This window comes from Falco rusticolus, chromosome 5 (genome assembly GCF_015220075.1).
Source record: "Falco rusticolus isolate bFalRus1 chromosome 5, bFalRus1.pri, whole genome shotgun sequence".
NCBI classification, from domain to species: Eukaryota; Metazoa; Chordata; class Aves; order Falconiformes; family Falconidae; genus Falco; species Falco rusticolus.
The window spans coordinates 73,624,594-73,637,064 of record NC_051191.1 but is presented as its reverse complement, the minus strand read 5'-3'; the positions used below and the strand labels follow the sequence as shown (position 1 = coordinate 73,637,064).

The following is a 12,471-nucleotide window of genomic DNA, read 5'->3' as shown; positions in this document are numbered from 1 at the left end:
ACCTGTGCAATAATGAAATTCTAACACACGAGTATATGGGATATGACATCCTAGTGCACAACACAAAGTGCTGGGAAATTAAGCTCACTCTCTTTTTTCCCCACTTAAAGTGAAAGCAAGCACCATGCACTAAACCACAATGAAAACTGAGTTACTGAATGAACGCTACCTCACCATCAAATGTTCTGACATAATTTTGATGACTGTTTCCTTTCCACAAAATGAATCATGGGAAAAATGAAACAGCTGTGGAAAGGAGGAAGGATTAAGTGTGCATGTTGCATATCTTATTTTCAAAGGCACCATAAGAAATTAATTATTGCTGGGTTCCCAAATCCCTTGAGGCCTCTTTAAAAATCTTACCCAAACATACATTGATACATACCATCTGAATTACTTTTGCCACCAGTGTATCAGACCCGCATATAGCAAGAAGCAAGGCTGCCATGATTACAGCAATGGGATGAGTAGGGTTGATTGGCCTAAAAGGAGCTATATTCCAAGGCAGCACAGCAGGAGAGTAAGTTAAACATATGCTATACGTACATGACATACTGCTTACCCTAAACATCAATAAGCCCGGAGTAAATATTGTAAAGTAAATATCGGAATGTTGAACAAATACCAATGTAGAACTACTGTGGAGAAAGTAAGAGATAATTAAGGACAGTTTAACCTACTACAAAATGTAGCACACCTATTAGTGCTTATATTGTGAATTTTCTAATTTTCAGAAGTTCAGAGTTTAATGGTTAAATCAACACCAGAGATAAAATAGGACTTCAGCCATGTTCTTTTGCCAAATCCAGCTAGATCCATTTGGTTCCCTTAATGAAATAAATATGCTGCTGTATTCTATGGTAATGGCCCCAAACACTTTAATAACACTATCACAAGCCATAATGTTTTGGTGCATTAACAGAGAACACGCTGTTATAATTTGTAAAGAGTGTTTTGAGCCATGAAAGGGAAAAGAAAAATTAGGAAAAGAAAAAGAAAAGGCGTTGTTGCCAGATGCCATCTTCACACTCCAGTGTGGAGAGAAGTGTAACCTGCAGAGTGGACACTTCACCTTCAGGAGGGCAGAGAGCCACTGGCCTCGCTGCCCGGGTGTGCTGGGGGACAGCTGGCCTCCACCAGCACAGCTGGCCTCCACCAGCACAGCACCCATGGGGAGGCACAGAGGGACGCTGCTTTTTGGGCCCCTGCGTGACTCAGGTGGGAGGATGGGTACCACCCCTCATGCCACCCTATGTCACTGAGGGACTAACCTCATTCCCTTGCACATGAACTGGCAGTCCCAGGTCCCTTTGGGACAAACAAATACTGTACCTATAGGAGGGAGCTGATAAAAGCCACCCCACAGCAGCTGCTAAAGACAATTTGAATCCCTCAATATGTCGCAAATACATTGCCCCTGTCCGCTGCCACTGGTGCAGCATGTGGCACAGCTGTGGTTACCTAGCCACAGTACAGCTCACAATACAGCTAGAAGATTCTGCTGTAGTGCAGATTTTAGAGAGAGCAATCACTCTAAACAGCAAGACACAGAGGTGCAGATATCACTGGAAAAAGTTTTCAAAAATCTCAGTTTCTACTACCATGAGAGCATTTGAAACTTTCTTACTCCTTCTCTGTTGTAACAATAATCATATTTCAAAGCTTCTCTGAGCTTAAAACCACACTGACTTAAAATGTTTTTCTTTCTTGTATACATGCATTTTATTTTGCTTTTTAGTTTGGTTTGTACAATTGTGCACTAAGGAAAGACATTTCACACAGTTGCCCGCTGACAGCCCTGCTGTCTGTAATTCTAGAGTTTGTCAGTCTCTGAGATAGGTGACTTACCAAATTTGGAGTGTATTTCTGGTCCAGTAAATTATCTGTGATATGACCAGTCTCTATGGCTAAGGGGTTAAGGAATGTAAATCCACTTGTCTGCAATACTTTCTCCTTAGCTACCTATCTAATGAGTGGACAGGAACAGGAACAGACCATTGGTAAAATGGCACACAAATATGGCAGTTATGCAAAGTGAAAGGGATACTTGGAAACTAGTCTAGGCATTAGACCTGAACTCAAGAAAGCAGCAGAGCTCATGCAGGCTACAAACTTAAAAGCTAGTCTTGAGGACCACTAGGAGCTAAAGGTTCTGTGGCCTCCACATTTTCTTGTTCAGATTATCTTACAAAAGCCACTAAAAACCATTAAGAACCTCTGAAAGGAGAAAAGGAATTTGAGGAAACTGAGCCTAGGTATTGGGGGAGAACTGCACTCTTGACTTAACCTCAAGTGGCTTATGCTATCCAGGCACAACAGTATAATTAAGTTTAACACTCTCAAAGTTACATCTCCAGATACTATGGTATCTTCTGGTGAGCTAAGTTCAATCAATGACTTTGGAAAGAAAACAAACAGAACAAACATCCTGACCTCAGTAGTTTGTTGCCTAATGTTTAGACCTACAGCCTACAGTAAGTAAATATTTCACAGTTTCAAACTGTGCTGAATATTAGCCTCCATTCACAAAAGGTGCTCGCATATCCTGGTTGCTAACAGTCAACCCTGGCAAGAAATCAGACATGAGAAAGACAGGATGAGAGTAAGAGCACAACAACTTTTTTAACGGCTTGCACTGCCCTTGCCATATGCAATTTATATCACTAGCCAGTGATATTCTCCCCGTGCACACTTTTAATATGCCATTTGTTTATTTCTATCCCATTCTGCCTTGTCAATGGGAAATGACCTGCAACTTTGGAGGAAGAATGGTCATAAACAAGGCTGTAGTAAGAAATAAGACATAAATCAAAATTCTTACACGTTCATATATCACAACAATCTGCATCTAACAACAAACCATGTCATGTGACCTAGGTACAACAAAGCTAGCAAGATTTCAAGGGAGATTTTCTTGTATTAACTTTTGGGATGCATAAAATGTAGTTATTTGATTTGCAGACCTAAAGGAGCAAGTGAGTGTCAGTAAGTAGTCAGTTTTGTGTAAGTCAGCTTTTCTCAGTGGTGTTATTTGTAGCATTGTTCCGCAAGCTCCGAAGAGCGTGCATGTTAGTGATTTGCAGTTTTCCTATGTGTTTGTCTGTCACAACGTTCTGCTGAGGCACTGTAAATATACACTATTGGCAGAGCTCAGCATGAAGACAATGAATTCCAAAAATATCCAGAAAAATTCACTAGTCTGACTGCAGCTTTCATGTTTTATAGGAGACCCATAACCCCCCATTTTGTGGTTTCAGTGCGAGTGCCCCCACAGCCAGCCAAGCCCCACTCAGTGTGGTTTCTCGTGTGCCCCCCCCTCCGCAGACCATTTGCTCAGGATTATACAATCTTATTTGCATGATTATATAATCTTCTTTTCAGCAACATCCCTCTGAAAAGAGCAAACAACATAATAGGAAAACCAGTAGTGCAAGCCAACTATTTCAAAACCCAGTGTCTGGAATGCACAAAGGGCACAAAGTAGGAAAAAAAAAAATAAATGGTTTTTTGGTTTTGTTACTAGATTTTTCATACAGACCTTTCCAAGGAGAATTAATTCCAAATGAATGCAAGCCACGAAACATCGTATTCTGTAAAACACAAACACTTCACAGGTTTGCTCTGCTGCCAGCGCAGGCAGGGAGGCATACTTTGTTATCTCAAGGTGTACGTACAAAGGTGGCTATTGACTTCTTTCTCAATGGAAGCGACTTTGGGGCAGCATATGACAATTCTCAGATGTGTTTACCCCCCTGGTTTATGACTCTGGCAGACAGGTGTTGCCACTGCTGCTATTCTGACACTGGTTTTGTCTTGCAGCTGGTAGAACTCCTAACATCGACACCACCAGCCAAGCATCCGAAGTCCCAGTTATATGGCACACAAGAATAAACAAAGTCTTAGCTGATATATATGCCCCCACTCCTCGAGTTTTCCCTTCTTTCATACACTTGAGACTGTGTCCGAGACAGGATGTTGTGTAAGTGAAAACTGTCATGTTTCAATCTGCAAACAGGCTCTTCTGCTGGCTGCTAAAACTACTTATGATGTCAGTTACTTCAGCAATATTCATCTAAAATTAATGCCTTATAAATAATCAAGGAGTAATCTGCTTCCGTCTGTCAGGCTAACCCCAAAAAGAAAGAAGTGTAACATTTTTGTGAGAGAAAAGAAATTAAGGATGACCTGACCTCACAAGTATGCTTGCCAGACAGTTACACACTCTTTCTTGCATGACCTATTTTTCCCTGGTCACACCACAGAGACGTTTCAAACAAACGGCCAGTAATTTAGACTGCTTGAAACACAGAGGGTTGCCACCCAAACAAGACAGTTGAGCATCCTAATGGCTCTGTCAGGTTTCCAAAAGTTTTTTGTGACTTGTTATCTCTTTTCAAGTTGAAATAGAGCTCTATTTCTTTAGTCCATAAAGGACAATGTCAAATGTCACGCTCTCCCAGACATTAGCATACTGGGTATGGATCATAGCCTAATATTTTGTTGCGTATCACAGTGTGTGAATGGCCCGTGTAAAGAAGTATACTGAGTACATACATCTGGTGTACTTGGTATTGTAGTTCTAACACAAACTAACATAAGGAATAACTTATAGCTAAAGAAACTGTTTATAGCTTAAGTAAACCTTCCTATAGCCTAAGTTCCAATGCTGGAATACTTTCAACCTGCCTCTGAAATACACTCAAAACTACTGTCTATTAAATTCCCATGAGATCTAGAGAACATCTGTTTCTAATTACCAGAATCAGATTCTGTACCAGTTAGCAAGATCCCCATCACCTGTAGTATGAACTATTTAATACCTGTGATTTTCAACCTTTTTGGTTTTGAGAACTCCACAACCTTCTTAGTAGAGGCAAAGACCAATGTATCATGATATCAAAGCCTGTCTAGAGCAGGTTAACTTTTCTGAGGCACCTTTCAGACCCATTACAAGTATTAACGGCCCCCTAGCAGAAAATCACAATTATACTATTATCAGATACTTAAGGTCAAAAGAAAAATGCACAGAAATGGTCACCTTCTGCTAATTCACTGAAGTCAAGAAGAGAAAGACAAAGGAAAATGGAAACAACACAAGAGAGGAAGTGAAAGAAAAATAGAATAAATGTGTGCATACAGAAGATGAGGCAAATGATTGGGTTTCTTCATGCTGTGGTTTATATGTAAAGAGACAACAATATGAAGCTGAAGGCCTGCAAATACAAAATAACATAGAAAAGACATTGCTTGCACTATTTCCATTGTCCAAATGTCAAATGCCTTCTGGGAACCCAGGGGGTGGGGGGAGGAGGAGTAATAGCTGTATAAGCATCTTGTAACAGGTTCTTCCTAAAGGGGATTTCATGAAAACTGCTAGGCTCTGATGCTAGCCCATATGGGCTCAGGAAAGTCAAGAGAAAACGCTGGCTGCACTTTTTCCAGGCTATTTGCATATGTTCTTTAGTATGCAGAATGTCTCTGTATATAATTGAATTGTTGTTTTTGCCTCTATTAATACATATGCAAATGAGTCACTACTGCAGCTGTGCTGTATTAATCATATGTGTGCTTCTGTCTGTCTGCCCTGCAGGCTCAGGGTCGGAGGGAGGGGGAAGAGGGAATTCAGTCTCTTTAACCTACAAGAAAACTCACTCATGCAGACAGAAGTCTGCTAGCAAACAGCAGGCCTGAGTTACAACTGGAAGGAAGATAGGCTGGTCATTTTTCAGTCTTTTTATTTTTCATAGATATGGATGGAATCTGAAAGTTATGCAGAAAGGGCTGTTAATCTAGATAAAACGAATATGCTACCACTGCTAATTCCTTCCCCTGGAGGGCTGGGGAGGGAGTTATAATCCGACGACCCACAGAGTAGCCATGACATTGTTTTACCATGTGTATTTACTGCCTGTAAATGTCCACCGTGCCTATGTTCAGACACTCAACAGTGCTCAATAAAATACAAAGCATTTATATAGTCTGTCATAATGATTGTCTTTTGTAAATTGATTGGATTCCAATAAAATGATGTGATCAAGCTTTTAATTCAAATCTATTTCGATAGAATATATTGAGTTTACTCATAATGTTGTATAAGATTACATCAAAGACAAGTACGGGCTATTTAGTTGCCAGCTACAAAGCACATTTACCCACCATAAACAAGATTTATTTGAGATGGTATGTTCTGTGGTTCGTGCTTTTACACAATCTATCACAATCTCCAGCTCTCAGCAGGTACCCGGAAAGTGAGGACTAGTTTCATACTGGTGTTGTAAGGCTTGCTTTTGAGTTAATTGGGAGGAACTTTTTCCATTTAAAAAACATCGGGATTTGTCAAAAACACTCTTGACGATCAATAGCCTATCATCCCACACCTTATTTACACAGTTTAATGAATATTTTAAAATCATCACTAAGACTTCATACTAAATAAGGAATCTTGGCAAGTTCAAATTTTTGAAGACAATTTACCCCCCTCCCCAAGATCTTCACCCTGTTTAGATGGTTGTAGCTTCAGTCACATGAAAGGTACTATGCCCCATTTTTCTAGCTGGAGAACTGGACCTTGGTCTTCAGTGATCTCATTTGCAGAACAAGTGACAAATAACTAGTGAACACCACTTTCACTTACAAAACCAGAAACAAGTAAGTGGTGGACAGAAATAGGGAATACAGAATCTGCATAATGTAGCAATTTTCAAAACTAGTTAAAAGGGCATCCAACAAAAATATATACATATTATGTTGTTTTATTACTCCTATTATTATCAGTATTTGTGATGGTCATCAGAAACAGCATAGCAGTACACCGAGCTAATGGCAGATGGACAACTGCCATCTTTTGGTTATGCTAATGAGAAATGTCACTTTTCATGTACTTAGCTGCTTTTTCTCCCAGATGCGTGTGCTCGCAGTGAAAAACTAATTCTACTTCTTTATGCTTAAGTGGACTGCATGAGTATTATAATATTGTAATTAAACTGTGCACTAACAATTCAATCCCTACAAACTGAGTCAGAGTCCTATTAATGAGAACAGGTAAAGCAGGAAAGCAAAGAGTGAAAGGATACTGACTCTCACTGTTGAAAAGCCAGCTTAGATAGTATTTATAGGTAGACACTGCCCAGCAAATAGAAGGAATAACCCTGCACTGTTAAGAAAAGGTTTGCCTTCTTGTAGGCAAAGAATTGGTTATAGTAATATCCCAAAGAGGTTATGACTGTAGATTGCAGAATAAACAAATAATGGATAAACTATTGCCATCTCTTGACTACATTCTGTAGAAACAATGGGGCATTGGACTTGTCTTCTCAATCTCAAGCAAGCTGGCTCCCCAATGCAAGGAAAGAATCAAGTTTTCAGTATTCAGATGCATCACTACAGTGTTCATACAGTTTGTCAGGGTCTTCTTTCACAGATTTGGGGCACTGTAACACTGGAAGTCCAACTGCTTAATCTGGCCAGAACTGGTTATGTCTACAAATTAGAGTAAGAAATCAGAGATATGCCCCCCCCCCAAATATTAAATGTGCTTGACAATCAATGAATGAAAACATAGTGTCACCTCCTTAAGAAAGGAGAAGTTCTATCACCAGCAACATTTCAAATTAAACTTAAGGAGGTACTTCAGAGAAATAACCTCAACTGGCAAGTGGAGAGATGTAGCTCATCCCTGCAATGGTGCAGAAGCCAAAAGGAAGCTAGTATGTAAGCAAAAAAAAAAAATTGTAGCTGACCAAGCAGGCAGTCCTCATGCTTTATTTTTGTTTCATAGGCAGCAGATGTTTAATGTAAAACTCACATGATCATTCGTACAGTCTATCTTCTGATCAGTCACTGCATACTTGTCAAATAGCTCTCTTTTCTATTTCCTTCAAGTAAAACAAACATGGAGGTCACAGATGATTTTGTGACCCTTAAGATGTCTAGAAGCAAGGTTTTCCAAAGGAAAGTTTGTAATGAATCAGATACCTAAATAACAGCAAGATGAACAACTTTGACAAAGCCCTCAAACTCCAAACGGGTTTAACTTTCCTCAAAATCTAGCTACTTATGTCACTGCCTGCATGTGGCCTGAACTCTTCTAAAAATGTGGTCCCGACTACGTATGCTAAATTCCATTGAAATTCAGCCCTTGATAGGCATCTTCTCACACCACTGAAAAGAACAGGTTTGTAGTAAGAAAAAAATCTGACCCAAGTACTTAATAAAGAAAGTGCAGACTATAAAACTTGGCCAGATTATTTTTCCAGGTAAATTTGAGGTCTAAATCTGCTCATCATCTTTATACAAGAGCCAAAGAGAATCAATCAGGGTTCTTCAAAAGGCTGGCCTTCAGAACTGAGACCCAGCTAAAACGCTTTCACACTCCCATGCTGACATGAAGTTCTCTTGATCCGTATAGTGACAGGTTTGGTCATAATGTTGAACACAACCACCAATAATTATGATGTCGTGTTTCATGCTAAGATGAAGAGGGGAAAAAGCTTGAATGTGGGCACTTAAAACTTGTAGGGTGTTTTTCCAAGAGCAGATGTTCGCAGGAAGTCTGTATTACATCAGACTGCTATACTGTTTTGACAGGACACAAAATGTCCGTATAGTAATGCTACACGGGCAGCTGTCACTATACATCCAGCATTATCTTTCAATATAGTTATGGGTATATACAGCATTTGTGTTACTGCCAATTAATCAGTCGTTGTCACTATTTGGTTATCAAACAAACAATCTGGGAAATGTGAACCATTCACACTCCCAATGGTGCAGATTCCTCTCAATTTTCAGATCAAGCCATCAGGTCCTTTGTTTTCTAATGCTCAGAAAGCACTCAGGAATTATTTTTTCTCAAAAAGCAAACCATCAGATATAATTTTATACTGAATGTGCTCAGACTTCTGGAAACATTTATTTCATACTAGGTATGCCCAAGATGACTGGTATTGGAATAATCACTTCAGTTTACTTTGTCTAAAACTTGTTACATGATATCTGTGCTTACAGCTTTGAATGTTGATCTTCAAGATGGAGAAATTTAATTCCCTCATCTGCTAAATCATACAGGGAAACATCATGTTCATATAAGGCGTATAGCAGTACTTTCAATTCATTAGCTTTATTCAGTAAAACACAGTAGCAAGGCTACGCTCAGTTTTGTTCTCATTCATTTGAAACAGAGTCACCATGCCACATCACTCCTGAAGAACAAGACCATATGAAATTTATATGGGGAAAAAACAACATAAGAAACCTGCATACTAACCAAGAGGGATTTTACTGCAATAAGGGTGTATTTTAAAATGACACTTCACGTAACATTTGGAACTAAATCTTCTCATTAACAGATGAAAGCTAAAACCTTTTTTTTTTAAATGGCATTTATGTTATTAAATGTGGGTGTGAGTGAACGTGCAGGGCTGACAGACAGCCCTTTATCAGAGGGCAGGTTCAAGCATGCATCATGTTAGTCCCAGCTTCTCCAAATGGCCTCAGACATCTACTCCTTTTGCAACACCTAACAATGTAAGTTTTAGTTTCCATTCTTGAGTCATTAGTCTCTCTGTGGATACTGGAAATAAAGGCAATCACGTATGGCTAATTGTAGCGGATATCAGATGACAGAATCTGTATATCCCAGCAGGGACTCAAAGGCAGGGAGAGAAATGGAGGGCTTCAGATTACGAACCTGTCAGTGGGAATCAACAGGGCATTTCAAAATGAGATATTACCTTTTCAATGACAAAGAGTATCTTTGCCACAGGAAAACAATCAGGTGTTGGGTGTTCTTCTATAAATACGGTATGCATTTCGTTTATAGAAAGAAAATTCAATTTTGACAAACAGGGATAGAAAAAATACTTCCTGTTGATCAAACAGTACACTACTAAAGCCATACCCCGACTTAAAATTCTCTAATGAAATAAAAAAAGACATGTTTATCACTATACAAACAAACAAGAAAAATTCCTTGGCTTTGTCTTCACTCAGATAACACTGTGTACCAAATTCTGCTGGGAGCAACAAACTGAGCATTGTGTCAGGTTCTTTGATCTCCCCTGAAAACTACCGCTTTTAGTATACAAAGCCTGAAAGATGAGTGATAGGGAAGATAGGAAAAGAAGAAAAGAAGGAACGTTGTACTTTTCTGACCTTCTACTGTCTGATGACCAGACAACAGAGGGTTTGTAGGGAACACTATGGTTATATGTAATGTCTGAAGAAAGAAGAGTTCCTCCCTGAAACAGACTGTAATGGCTGCACATTCATTTGTGCCATTTAAAAGTGGTTTTGAACCAGTTCTTCATGACTAGAAGAAACAGGCATCACTGAGTTTGGATTTGAAACAAGCTGGATTTGAACAGACGTTGGAAGACACGACCCTTCTAGGCTAGCAGCTATGCCAGATTCAGCTTCACTCATGTAAGCATGGGTGAGAGTCCATTCTGAGTGCTATATCACAAAACCCTTCTCAAAGCACATCTAGCCTATCTGACACTTTCAAATGGCACCAGAAATTAAGAGGCATGTCCAATTTCTATTAGACAGGTTGCAACGATAACTGAAAACCACTGTTAAGACATAAAGAAAGATTACTTTAATTTTTTTCCAGCATATACATACCCTTAGAGATCAAGTCAGAAGGATTTGAAGGAGTCTACAGTTAGTACACTGAACCTCTCCCACTGACTGGTTGCCAAATTCTCCCTTTAATTCCAGGCTAAATAACACGTAGCAAAACATAGGTGAATTTGGTCAGTAGTTTAATTTTAATGTTCTCCTTTGCACAGAAACAAGAGGCCCTTAAGGTTTTTAAGTTTTCCATAACCTAAACTCATCTTAAGATATTTATGAAGTCAGACGCATTTGTACAAAGCCCACCTTTGTATAAGGAAATTGTCATTGTGATAAAGCCTATTTTAATCAGAATACTTCAGCCCACCACATGTTGAGATACAGCCCAAGGCTGGTCCTGAAATGGAAGTAAACCACCCTCCCAACTTACTGGAGCACTAATGCGTTATTTTAGGACTATCCTGAATAACCGCAAAAATAAGGAGAATTAGAGTTAGACCTGTATTTTCTCATTGCTAGCTAGCACCATGTTTGGTTTTCCTTTTTTTCCCCACTTTCTTCCATATGCGTGTTCATGTGTGTTTGGCTATTATAAGCACTTTATCAATACTGACATTACTTCTCAAAATTCATTTCAGAGGGATGACTTTTATGGCTCCCATGATTCTTAAGCTGTCTACGGTATTTGTTACTCACAGAATCAGAAACTAACAGACAGACAGTGTAGCTTTTCATACAAAGGCACAATAGGAATGAATGTATTAACCTCTGTGGTGCATGGAATGTGTCAGCTTACACACTGGCAGCTATTTCTGTGAAACTCAGCTAACTTCCGCTGGCTGTGTTAAAATAAAAAAAAAAAAAATCTTCCCCAGAACTATGTCCCACGCTCTTGTATGCTGGCCAAACAACTGAAATATCTGATGTTGCAGAGAGTCCACTTCATACTGATGCTGGCCAAACTGAGTCTGAGAATGCATTTTACACGTACTGTTTATAAATACGGAGCTTTTCCAAGCAGGTATAAAGCTCTGCTGTTCCATGCGACTTGACAAATAATAATGAGTGGGGAGATGAATTAGCAATGGAGAGTATGGGATTTTTTTGTTTTGTTTTGTTTGTTTGTTTCTACAAAAGAGTGTAAATCCAGATTTTGCAGAACTAGAGATGATTTGGATCTGGACTTCATTTTAGTCCCAAATTTTACCCAGCTTCATCCTCCCAGCAAAGCATATATGGCAGGTAACAAAACTCAAACTGTGGAAATGGACATCACATTTGCTTAATTCCAATGAGTTGACAAGGGTTGTGGGGCTGATCAGGAATACCTGAGGAATGTCTGCACCACTATCATTAAGACCCATGGACACCCTAACACTTTCAAAATTTAGAGTGATATTGGAAGTTTTGAATCAGATGCATCTGGCTACCAGGTTAACTCTTTAATGTAGCTCAAAAAAAATTCTTCGGTATCTTTCCACCTGTTTTCTAATTGCCTATGTTAAATTAGTATCATCACTTAATTACCTGCACCACGGCAGTGCCTAAAATGTACTGGGTACCATAAAACATTGTAGGAGGGGCCAGTCATTGATCTGAAGAGCTTACAGCCTAAAAGGACCTAATCACGTTAAGCAACTTTTAAGCAGTTTAAAAGTGCTTGTCAGGACAGAGCTTTTCTCCCCGGCAATGTGTCTCCTTTTGCTGGTTTACGCTTAGCCAGCCCTTACAGCTTGCATCACAACTATCTGACGGAAAAGATGAGCAAACCTACCGCTCAGTGGAAACCTAAAGTACCAACCTCGAAGTAGTTTCACTGACAATAAAGACACGAAAACATAACAAAAAGTTCCCTCAAGGTAAAAGGCAAAGTATATGATTTGGTGATCATTGTGC

General features: G+C 39.4%; 1 protein-coding gene across 10 annotated transcripts in view; it reads right to left on the bottom strand.

Annotated features, from left to right (window-relative positions):
- Window positions 1-12,471, bottom strand: part of SOX5 (SRY-box transcription factor 5) — a 341,339-nt gene that overhangs the window by 78,199 nt on the left and 250,669 nt on the right. The gene's annotated exons all lie outside the window — the stretch shown is intronic.